The sequence below is a fragment of the Protomyctophum parallelum genome, assembly GCF_964188405.1.
Source record: "Protomyctophum parallelum genome assembly, chromosome: 14".
NCBI classification, from domain to species: domain Eukaryota; kingdom Metazoa; phylum Chordata; class Actinopteri; order Myctophiformes; family Myctophidae; genus Protomyctophum; species Protomyctophum parallelum.
In genome coordinates this window covers 46,172,926-46,185,941 of record NC_139709.1, presented here as the reverse complement: position 1 = coordinate 46,185,941, position 13,016 = coordinate 46,172,926, and the positions used below count along the sequence as shown (strand labels likewise).

The 13,016-nt window shown below is 42.0% G+C and overlaps 1 protein-coding gene across 1 annotated transcript in view; it reads left to right on the top strand.

The window, feature by feature from the left end:
• Positions 1 to 13,016, top strand: part of LOC310871494 (cyclin-Y-like) — a 36,768-nt gene that overhangs the window by 10,290 nt on the left and 13,462 nt on the right. The window lies entirely within an intron of this gene.

The window sequence follows — 13,016 nt, the reverse complement described above, 5'->3', positions numbered from 1 at the left end:
CTGTTAATAGTATTGACAATAAAACACCTTGAACCTTGATAGCACAACATCAGGTTCAGCCATTTGGTTGCCCCAATATGAACGTAGAATCTTCCATGAAAAATCACTGACAAATCGTTGATGATAATATTTTGCAATAACTTAATGTTCTGAAATGTCTGATACAATATTCCTGCCGTATGTGTTAACGTTACGTATAACGTATCCTGTGGAATATAATGCAAATAAATACACAATTGTAACTTGTCTAATACCTTATTACTTAATCACATGAACCCTAGCATCCCTATTCTGTGGCAAAATGTTTTGGCACATTTGGCAAAAATAGCTTTTGGCACATTTGGCAAAAATAGCTGAACTACAAACTCACAATGTGTTGTCAGCTTGTAGATGTGTAGAGGGTGGGAAGGAGGGGGCTTCATATGTGGGACGGTCAATAAATAATGAAATAATCTATTTCATGCCACAGGGAAATAACTTCTAACTTTTAGTACACCTGTAATAGTCTACCTCCCTTTTCCCTCTACACCAAATCGCTTCACGGAAAATAGTCCATCTCTACAAGCCCACAATGTGTAGCAATCTGCTATTTTGGTTATTATTTAGGCTACATTGAAAATGAGGGCCTGCCCCTCAATTGTACTCCGAGCTTAAATAAAGGTTATGATGATGATTTAAGGCGAACTAGTGGTTGAAAACATACGTAGGCCTATTAGTATTTATGAAAATGTTTACTACATGAAAATCAAGTGTGTAAAGTCCGGGTCAAGTCCCCTATTGTAATCAACTAGAGCGGTGCCCGTTAGTGCTGCCGTAATTGTCCAAAAATTGGATTCGGATATTCGTTTTAAAAACCCACGTGGATTCGAGCAATTCGACCCATTCGGATTTCGGATTTCAATTCGAGCCATTCGGATCTATTAATAATTATATTTACACCAATACAACCTGAGACATAACATTTAAGATCGCATTGCTGGCGCAACTCTCTCTCCGCGCATTGGTGCTGCTGAAAAGCGAGTTGGAACACAACGCATGCATTCTCCTTTCTCCAGTAAAACTTTTTTTTTCTTAAATCAGCAATCCTACCACACAGCCTTATCAAAACGAGGCACGGAGGCAGTATTAATTGAATTCACAGAACAGAACACTGCATTGCTGCTGCTGCTGCCGGACCCAGTACCACATTTCATCCTTACGCATTTTATTTATGTTCTTATAATTTCCTGAAGGATAAAGTCGCTTCATGATTCTCCCGTCTGTCCGAAACAACACCGACCCAGATTCTGATCACTAGATACGCTGTTGACGGAAGATTTCACCATTCTGAGCAGCCTACACTCACTGCGCAAAGAACGTAAAAGGCTCCCGCGGCCCCGCCTGCCCTGTGCTCACTACGCAGGCTGCGCTGCTAGGAAGAGTACGAGGCAGAGATGATTTATTCTTTAATGTATGCCGGTGTCGGCGTGTCGCGTGGCAAATATAACTAATCTACAAGCTCACAAGTCACAACGCGTCGCTTACCCATGGCACCGTCTCGCGAAAACTAATAATAATAAAAAAAAATATATATATATATATTTCTTTTTTAATTCGGACCTTAATTTGATATATTCGGTTATTCATTTATTTTTTGGGTTCGGAAATGGATTCGGAAAACGAATATTCGTTGGCAGCTCTAGTGCCGCCTACTTGGAATGATGCAAGTTGGAAATGAATAACCCACCCAGTTATTATGTCTGTGTCCCTTTTTATGCCCATATATTTGTCAGGCATGCCAAAATATGGAGTCTATGCAGATGTCAGAACAGGTCAGCTCCATGGAGGCTGGGCAGGGGCCCTGTCCAGAGCCTGGGCAGAGGCCTTTTGTGGCGGTTCTCGGTACCACTGTACTCCCTGTGGTGTTGTGGAACGCATGTGTCGAATTTGAAGTCGGTGGGGCTAACGTTTTCCGAGTTACGTGGATTACAGACGTGTACACACGTACGCATAGACACTTTTATAGATAGATGTTCATGTTCATCTAATTTAGCAGAATGTTTGGCAATTTTAACATGCCAAGAATAGGGGCACTAGGGAGAGTGGATAGACACAAGAGAAAGCCAGAGATGGAAGGAGAGAGACACACAGACAAAGCAGTCCTATGATCTCCCTCTCACTTACAAAGCTTACTGTGTATCTCTGTTAAGATGACTGTTCATTCTGCGAGGCGCCAGGCATCAGCTGATGAGCTTATATATTTAGGTGTGGCCTACGGAAGCCTGGAAGCGGTTGACTCTCTCTTCCCCATGTTTCAGGGCACCCATTCAGGAAATGTGCGTTGTGGGTACTTTGAACATGGATTATTGTTTTGAGGTTTTGACTTTTGGCAAGTGTGGTCAATAGATAGGCTATTTGTGTGGGGTTGCTATCGTTGTAACTTGTTATTACGTAATAAACTGCTGTCTGGAAGATAGTAAAAACTGTAAACAAAAAAACATTTGAAGACTTTAAACCTTTCTGTATGTTTGGGGTTTGTTAGCTCAGTTCCATTTTGGAAGCGGAGTGGACCTAGAGTAGTAGTATTCAGATTTTATTTATTTTAAGTCTCTTATGATCATCTTATTGCATTGTTTCACCCCAAATCTGAAGGTCGCGCCACATGTATAAATATTTAGAGAGCATTGTCTCCAAATACCTTAAAAGGTTGATATATATATATTTTTTTGTTTTTGTTTTGCACAGCGAAATGGTTTTCCTCACTCTGTCCACAATTTAGTTGAGATTCAGAAGGATTTAGATTGCAGTGAGTAAGCGGATTCACATTTAGATTGAGATTTGATAACTTGCTCAGCTTTCTCTCAGCCTGCATATCTCTCTCTGTCTGCATATCTCTCTCTCTCTGACTCACACACACACTCTCTCTCTCTCTCTCTCTCGCTCTCTCTCTCTCTCTCTCTGTATTGTGTTCTTGATCTCCCTTCAAAACCGCTCTTTCTGCGTCGACACGTATCAAAATATGCTAATCCAGAGGTGCACTGTCCTACATTAAAGGGTTGCCTGCTTACTAGGAGACAAAACGGTCCCATTCACTTGTACCTGTAAATGTAGATTGTAGGGCGTTCTGGTCAGAGCCAGTGGGGTTTGATAATGGTCTACTTACACGTGAGGCTTTTTTTTATGTTTTTTTTGTGGCTTTCGCCTTTATTTTCTATTTTCTACGGAGGGATAGAAAGTAGGTTGACAGGAAATGGGTAGAGAATCATGGGGGGTGGGGGGGACATGTAGTAAATTATTATATGCCATATTCTGCATATACTTTCCATATATTGGCATAATATGTTAATATATTTCAAATAAAACCATAGCACCACTATTAGCCTTTTCACGTCACGCACCCCCTAGAGGGCGCTCACGGCCGCGCACCACAAGGGGTGCACACACACTACAGTTTGGGAACCACTGTTGTAGAGCAATGTGCTTCTGATAGTGAACCAGACACAATGCATTGTCTGCTCGGCACTATACGAGTAGACCGACTTAACCCATTCTGACCTGAGATCAGATTCATACGAGGTTTCCGCCGGACACACACTGGTCCTGATGAACCCATTCTGACCTGAGATCAGATTCTAAAACTGTCAGTCGTTCTTCGATTTTTCAAAAAATAGCAGACCTACAAGCTCGTATCGCGCCACTCGGTGGCGCGATATGAGCTTGTAGATCTGCTATTTTTCAATAGCTAAAGCATGACATGATGCCGACACCAAAATGGGTGCCCGTTCAGAATGGGTTAATGAAAATATCCTGTATACCTTTTGAGTTCTTCAGCAAGAATCACAGCATATTATCCATTATTTGTGATTTTGTGCATATTGGCACCTCTTTGTCTAAAACTGTAGGATTCAAATTCAAAACCATCAAAAGCAGCAGATCTACAAGCTCAAAAAGCATCGGTTCGCACCGTGTTTCAAGCTTGTGGACCTGCTGCTGTTGATGCTTTTGTGTAGGACATTAATCTATGAAAAAGCAGAAAAGTGTAAAATATGGAGATAAGAGGTTTCTGCCCGACTGTAGCGTTATTCCTGGTAAATGACTCTGTGGTGAAACCAAACAACTCCCGCGGGCGCTGCAGTGTATATTCCCTCATTTCTAAAGACGTATTCTTCCCACCCAGGTCAGAGTGTTCACGGGAGAGAGAGGTCCACGATTGATTTATTGACGAGTAATGAGAAAGTAATTCACTGCCTTCCAGAGCCCCTCTCTTCATCACTTCAGAGCGCTGCCTGGTTTGAACTGGCAACCAGTTGCCATGGCAGTTAAACACTCAGGCTATTACATTAGCATTTTATTCACAGATTTATGCTTCTGGTGTCACCAAAAGAAAAAGAAAAAGAAAAAACATCCCACAGTGCTTTAATCACGCTGGACCCAACAATAATCAAGTGAAGAAAAAGTGAATGTGCTACTCTTTTATTTATTTAACGTTTCGCCCATGTTCATGTTCACCCGATGAAGCCCTGCAATGGTGAAACATTCATTATTTTTGGCTAGATAAATAAAAAACACCGGAGAGCAGTTTGTAATGTGTGGACATGAATCTCTTTTTCTTCATCTGGTGTCACCAAACCTGCCCCTTCCTGAATAGCCCATGTGACCCCTAGGTTGTCCTCAGAGTTACTATAAGGGGCTCTGCCAAATGTTTGTCATGGGAACGTTTAATTTGTTTTCTACATTAACCACTTGAGCCCTATAGTATCCCTATTCTGAGGGGAGAATTAGCCGAAAATAGCAGATCTACAAGCTCAATACATTAGCAGCATCCGAAGTTTGAATCAGATTTGTGTCTTGTTGTTGGCTTGAAGATCTGCTTTTTTGGCCAAATGGTAGAATAGGAAGGGACGCCATGTCACATGTGGTTAACATTAACAACACAGACAGAACAGTGGAGTGACATGAAAGGGAGAGGGTAGAGGTGCACGGTGGGGTGACATGCACATACACATTTCGTGTATTGAAACCCACAAAATAAAATTGTGCAGTACATATATCTCTAATGTTGTGCGCAGACACTAACTGCCGCTACAATTTAACAATGTCCCACTCCCCCACAACATCTCCTAATATAGAGATAACAGAACATTCATTGACCGACTATAATGAAGACATTCCCGGCAGGGAATAAGGCAAATTGATTGCTGCAGCCTAGCTGGTCAATAACTCGATCAGGCTGCCCGATGCAGAGGTCGAGAAGGTTTGCACTCGGCTCTTTGAGGTTCCAACTGTAGCATTTCCCAAGTTTGTTATGCAATAGCATTAGTAAATACTAGTTCCACCTTCTTTGATCCCAGATTAAACTTTCTGAATTTCATAATCCATTGGTGATTGTAGTTTCTATAAAGAAGGCACTAATTGGCATGCTCAGCTGAACCCTGTGCTTGTTTGTATTTTTGGGTGGATGGCCAGAATGGACTGGCCTGGTCCTACTTATCTGCTGTGGATTCAATAGAATGGATTCAATAGAATGGACTCCGACTGGCCATCTTATCTGCAGTGGATTCAATAGATGAAATCAATGTCTCGCCAGTGTATTTCCCCTTTACTGTGGCCTTTTTACATGGCCTCCTACTCTAACCATTCTGAACGGGCACCCATTTTGGTGTTGGCATCATGTTATGCTTTAGCTATTTAAAAATAGCAGATCTACAAGCTCATATCGCGCCACCGAGTGGCGCGATACGAGCTTGTAGGTCTGCTATTTTTGAAAAATCGAAGACACTTTTAGAATCTGATCTCAGGTCAGAATGGGTTAATAATGAAACTGTCAGGATGTAATAGACATTTTTAGAATCTTATCTCAGGTCAGAATGGGTTAAAATCGCATCCACATGGGAACGTTGTGGCTGCGATGAAGATCTATCATCTCGGACTACATGTGGTCAGTCTGTCCGGTTCAGCCTTATCCGAGCCCCAAGTATAGTATACTTCAGAAAGTATACTATAAAACCTATGTGAAATGTTTTTAGTTTTTTTGTGTGATTATTACTTTTGTTTTTTCAATCAAGATTAAAAAAATCTACATTAAAATGTGCATACGTGTGAGAACAATGGCTTCCATACAGTGATGGAAAGCCTGCAGTTTCCATTAGCTTGGATTCCCCATCCATCAATGATGTCACTGGTAGTCACTTTCTAAACTGTCCACAGCCCTTCTCTGAGACTCAAAGACCAAAATGGTACTGCTGTGGTGGAATTTATAGATTGCCAAATCTATGTTTTACTTTTATTGTGTACTTATTTGCCTTCCATTCAATCTCATTGAATGTCTAGTCAGCAGCGTCTCACATGAACAGGTCTGGTCAATCGTTACATGGTTGATTTACTAACCCACTAAACATACAGTGGACATTTGGAAATAGGTTGCGTGTTTCTGGGCGCGTTCGGCTATGCGCACCGGGAATGTGGTCAGTTTGTTGAGTGTGGTGGGCGGTGACGTCACAGAGTGCGTTCAGTGTGCCTTATTTACGAACGACCAGTTACAACACACCATTCACACTGAGCAACCCTACCCTCAGGGTAGGGTTGCTCAGTGCGTGCACTCGGCACACCCGGTGTGCAGCGCACTGGATTTTCGAACGACAACGCACTGAGTGCACTGAATAAACGAACGACAAGAGAGCACACCAGTGCGTTCAGGGCGCATTTCCGAACGCGCCCTCTGTAAGGCCCACACCACACCAATGCAACTCCTTGCAACTACCATTTGAGATAATGGTTTCATGCAACTACTCGCAAACGTTTGTTTGCGAGTAGTTGCATGGTAACCCCCACAAGGAATAGAAAAAATAGAGTCTGCAACACTGGTATGAAAAACCACTGGTTTATTTGATTCAACGTTTCGATCCCTTAGGATCTTCTTCAGGAATGAACCCCCACAAGGAAACATGCTGAGCTCATAGGTTACCAACAGGTCAGAGCTGTAAATAAACAAACGAGTCGACGACAACACATCTTGCCTGCCCAACATGTAATTCCTGGAAACGCCTCTGGACAGTACTATTATGTTGGAAATGTGTGCATTTGCACCTGGCAGTGTGCGCGGGATATTTGGCACTGCTCAGTACAGAGCTTTGTGGGATTGTCTACTACTACTAGTACCCACAGCAGACCCTCTTATTGACTGCTAGCCATTTGCAGAGCCATGCCATTAAAATATACAGAAGTTGCAGCCATGTGACTACTGTTTTAGTGCTTGGTTCTTGGCAGCTGGAGGATGTTTCAACTGATGCAGGTCAATCCTCTCTCCCACGCAGGCAGGCAGGGATGACTCTGCACTGTTTGGTTAAACTGTCCTACAGTCAGCTTTTACAAGCCAACAATGGTGCGTGCGTGCGTGTGCGTGCGTGCATGTGTACATTATTAAGGGGGATAGAATGGCATGCTCTCATCACTGTCCATCTCCATTAGTCTGCAGAGTGTCGGGCTAATGGAGATGTAGAGGAAGTGAAGGGAAAGGTCTTCTCTGGTGCTTTTCAATGTTTTGCACGTTGGGTTTTGTCCCTGCTGGCTGCACAGCTTTCATGCGGGCCTGTCACGGTTATTGCATAATCGCTTAATCGCAATTATTTGAGATGTCGTCAATCGTTTCCATGTCGAAAAATGTGCATACATTTTCAAACATTTTCCGAAAATAGCGGAAATAGTTTATCTACATTCTACAACACGTCACAATCAACTAGTTCCACTGTTTAAATTCTTACACATTTTTACAAGTCTACAATTATTAAATTTGTCATTAATGTTTTTGTATATTCAAGTAATTTGTCATATCTGTCTTGTGCTACTACTAGATTACGAAGCCTAACAGCCAAGAAGCCTAAGAGCCTAAGTTCCAATGTTCGATGCCAAAAAACACAATTAAATCTCGAATTCTTCATTTTTCTTTCGCGTTCCTATTACTGGATACTGTAGCAATCCAGTTGATCCACAGCGATCAATAAAGTTTTATCTTCTCTTAAGTTATAACATTGTTTAACCCATTTAGGCCTGACCTCGAAAAAAATAAATAAAATCTTCTAAATCCTCCAGTTTTCTGAAATAAATATTTTCACTATTTTATTTAGGTCTGCTATTTTTCAATAGCTAAATTATAACATAATGTTTAAAACACCAAAAGGGGTTCCCGTCCAAAATGGGATAATGGCACGAACCATGGATGGGATTTTGATCCTGTAGGTCGGCAGAGGTAAAAAAGGATGCCAGACAGAACAGCCTCAGCAACTGCACCGTCTCACAGTATTTACTAGGTTCCAGGATTAAGAGCGTAGCCTGCTAAATGCCTAAATTGTAATTTAATGAAAGAATAACGTTTTTGGCATATTTCTGCTCAACACAGTTATGCGACAAAGTATAAAATAATGCTTAACTTAAGTATTTAATAGATTTGATATACACCACAAAAATAAATCTATAAAATATGCTGAGAGTTTAATCGATGGCGCAGTCCTACACTCCACACACACACACACACACACGCATGGAGTGGCCACAAAACCTACAACCATGCTGGCGGGCGTCTGAATGCACCTGCTAGAGAAAACAAGCCAATGTTCAGTGACTGCATGGGAATGGAGTTGACATGACCCATCTCCCATGAGCAAGTACATTTTTGCATCCTAAATTAGCCTTTTGTAAGTGCTATTCTAGCTATTCTAGATTTTTACCCTGGCCTTTTGCAGTTGCACCTGGCACTATCGTTTGTAAGCCTTGAGTCAACAACGCAAACTGTTCCACATGATTGCAACTGTAACACCCAAATTCCAGTTCCAGCTCCAGTTTTAATAGTGTCCAAATAACTGTAAATTCAGTTTTTCTAACTCGGACTATGTTACGCAGTCTAAAGTGAGGTATTGCTCATAACTAATTCACTTGTACTTTACTTATTAACCTACACAGGTTCCCAATTCCAAAGTTGCCTCCTCTAAGTTCACACTCAGGCCACCGTTCCACCGGGGTTGAGCCGGTTCTGTTCCTTTTTTTCCTAAATCCCTAAAAGTTGGTTCTGAAATGGAACCAAAAAATACTACTTCTTGCCCTGAAGTGGGCGTGTCACTTTTCAGGTTGAAAGATGCAGATGTGATAAAATAAAGAACAGAACCAGTTCTAGAACCAAAAATTGTATTTACAGTGTTTGACTGTTGTGGAGGCTGGGAATGAGATGCAAGCCTCCACTGACTCCTACATGTGACACCAAGTCCCACTGTTCCCACCTCTACTATTCCCTGGCCTACACCATATCCCTCACTGCTTTCCTCTTGTTGAAAAGGGGAATGCTTTGAAAGGCATAACAAAATATGAGGGAAAAATTGTTCATGAACGACGGACAATAAATCAGTTGGAGAAGAAGCTTGTGAAATCCATTAAATCACTATATAAACAAAGGCAGTAGTGTGAGCGCACCATCACGCTACAACTGTTTGGCCGTGTCTGCAACAGGCTTGTTCATTGTTAATTCATTAGCAGAGCGGTAGGTTTTGCTAGCTGACCGGGCTAGCTGGGCCGTGTCGGCTTACAACGCGCAGGTGCCGAGCGCGAGCCTTCGTTAAAGTTTAGCCGAGGTGCTGGTTGGTTTTGGGTGATATCACATATCTGCATTTGACACCGGCACACTGAGAACTCTGGGAAATACAAGGAGGAGAACGGTGTTTTCCCTCCAGGCTGGGCTGTTGTTGCTGTTGCACTTGGTTTGCTGTTTGTTGGCGATATTTGTTTCTGTCACATCAGTTTTGCTTTGTTTTGTTGGACGTGGAACATACAGGGAGGTTAACTCTAAATTAAGTATTTTCCTCTCATTTTATTCATTTATTTATTTAAATTATTTTTTACATCAACCCTATCTCTAAATCTGGTAACTTTGCATGCAGTTATGCAGACCTACCTCTCACATAGCGGTAATGGAGTACATGGCACCTGACTAGGGCCGTGCAAGTCAATACTATGACATGAGATTTGGAAGAGCTGACCACGTCAAACCCAATTAACATCACATTAATTAACTAGGTACAATAAATACCAGAGCAGCGCATTAGCATCACTACGCTACGTGGTGTGTGTCCCCCCCTCCTCTTGGAGAGACAGGGAGACTCCTGTTACTGAACATACGCTAGTCTATAGCAATGGGTACTATCACAATATAATCTATCACCTTTAAAAAAAACAAAAGAGTTTTGTTTTAACCAAAAAATATCACATTCCCCATAGCTTGTGACTTACTTTTACTTAGATTTGATGAATGCGGAGATGACGTGGAGTTTAATTTATGTTGTGACTTGTGATTATCTGTTAAACAAACTGACTGGTTAAACTTTGTAACGTTAAGCTGTACCGTATCTTTATGCGCTGTCATTGTGCCATTGTCCCATCTGACAGGCTGAGCGATGTGCTTCCCATGGTGGAATATTGAGCTTGAGAACACTGCTTGCATCAGCTCTTCTATTGTTGCAGCCAAGATGAATTAGCCAGGCCAGATGTGTGCGTGCGCTAAATTGTGCCTCAGCCTTGGATTGACAGACTTGTTGTTTGACACATGTGTGACATATCTGACATGTCTATGATACATGTCAGGAGCAGCATTCCACAGTAAAATTGTGTGTGTGTGGTGCATGTAGACTATGCACCTGTGTGTGTGTGTGTGTGTGTGTGTGTGTGTGTGTGTGTGTGTGTTCTTACTCTTTATCATGTGTGCCTGAAAGCATCTCTTGTATTTGAGTCTCTGCTGACCTTGAGGGGAAGTGTTCGCCGATAATAACGTTGTGGGCTTGTAGATCGGCTGTTTTCAGCAAAATACATCTGGTATAGACTAGAGGGGGAAAAACAAGCACCAAGTACAGTAACAACTCGGATACATTTCCCAAGTATAGGTTCATAAAACTCCTGCTCAGTGTTTGTAGATGTGTACAAGGTTTATTGCCAAAGCCCACGACAATAGAGCCTAGATAAGAGCCTATGACCTCATGGCCTATGGCCTCATGGTGCTCACAATCTTTCCATGTGAAATACAAGGCCAACCTAAAGGTGTGTGTACTGTGTAGTTGAACTGCGATATGCCAAACTGCTACGTCAGCTTGCATCATTAACTTGCATCATCCATTCTAGGAAACCTAATATAAGGAAGTGAAATGATTGGGACAAGCGTTCAAATGGGATCAGTCTCACATCCTACTGTGATGAATAATTCAGAGGACATGCAAAACAATGTGTGAATCAATTGTTGACCTTTCGACAAATTGCACCATATGACGAATATTGAGATCTATATTATATGTTTCAAGTTTCATGGCCGGTGATTTGAAAAGTTTGAATACGGCGTATATATGTCTGTCGGGGAGAAACTTCAAATCTCTCTGTATTTCAACTTTTAATTAATTGCCCGGCCAATATATATATACATACACATACATATACAACCTCATCATTACAATAGCTTTGCATTGCTTCTCTCTCGGCTCAACTAATAAAGAGAACCGTAATCTGTAATCAAATGGCTGCAGAATTCTTTATCTGCTGCCCTGCATCTAATACAGTAGGAGTATGTGGCTGCATCCACTGCATACCAGGCATTTTTAAACGCTGATTTCACCAAATAACAAAGGCTCTTTTACAGGGAATGATGGGGGCTTGTGTCAGGGTTACAGAGCTGTGCATTTCTGCTATAAAAAAAAATTCCCTGAATGCAGAAAATATTATGACCCCATTTCACACGCACATAGCCACACAGACATTTTGCACACCACACTGCATGCATACAGTACATACAAATATATCTGCGCCTCATAATCCCAAGGCGATGCAGCACAGGACGGCATGACTCGCATGCGGCTGTAGCTTTGTTGTGAGTGCAGGTGTTGGTTTAGTTGATTCTCAACCTATGGTGGGCCGTGAGGATACTGCAAGTGGGGAAATAATTTGATGAAAAATTCTAACTAATAATATATCAAATTCTAAACACAATCTTTTTCATTAGAATGCCAATAAATAGGAACAACGTATACTACATTAGTTCCCTTGATCCAAGTCGGAACACGATGGATTAATTGAATGATCATTAACCCATTCTGACCGGGCACCCATTTTGGTGTCGGCATCATGTTATGGTTTAGCTATTTAAAAATAGCAGATCTACAAGCTCGTATCGCGCCACCGAGTGGCGCGATACGAGCTTGTAGGTCTGCTATTTTTGAAAAATCGAAGAACGACTGACATTTTTTTAAATCTGATCTCAGGTCAGAATGGGTTCATCAGACCAGTGTGTGTCCGGCGGAAACCTCGTATGAATCTGATCTCAGGTCAGAATGGGTTAAGATAATCATGTTCTGAAAATGCATGCGGCCGACCATTTAACACTTCTACCGGGTTTAGTGGTCAGATGGGTGTGCCGTGAAAGCTGTTGAAAAATTAATTGAAAACCACTGATTTTAAGTCCCAACATGTTACTCAACATAATGGAACTAGAAAAAGTGCCCTTCTGGGCACAGGTCTCCACCAGGATAGGAATGTAGGACATTGCAGCTTGCCTTCATCTGGTGGTTGGATAAAAGGGCAACAAAAGTAAATTATCCACAGATCCGTGCAGTTAGAGGTAAAAACACTTTTCGGCCAGTTATAGCGCCACCTTGAGGCTGAGTTGAAATTGTTCATGTGGCATTTCGTCCTCGGCCTAGTGGGAATGTGCGTGCACAATTTCACGGAAATCACGAGATGTGTTCATGATTTGCAGCATTTTGTTTGAAACTGAGCACTCCTGTGAACTTTGGAAGCCAATCTTAACCAATCAGGATGGAGTCTGAGAAATCTGAAAGACCGGTTTCGTTGAATGGCTCTAGAGAGACTGTGTACCAATTTGCGCGATGTTTGGACAAAATCTGTAGGTGTACTGTGCAAAAACTTGTTTTGCACAAAGCGGCCTCCTGGTGGCGCTATAACAGGCCGTTCTGGAAAGTTTGGGGCAGAGGTTCATCGTTGGCATCCAGGGAGTGTGT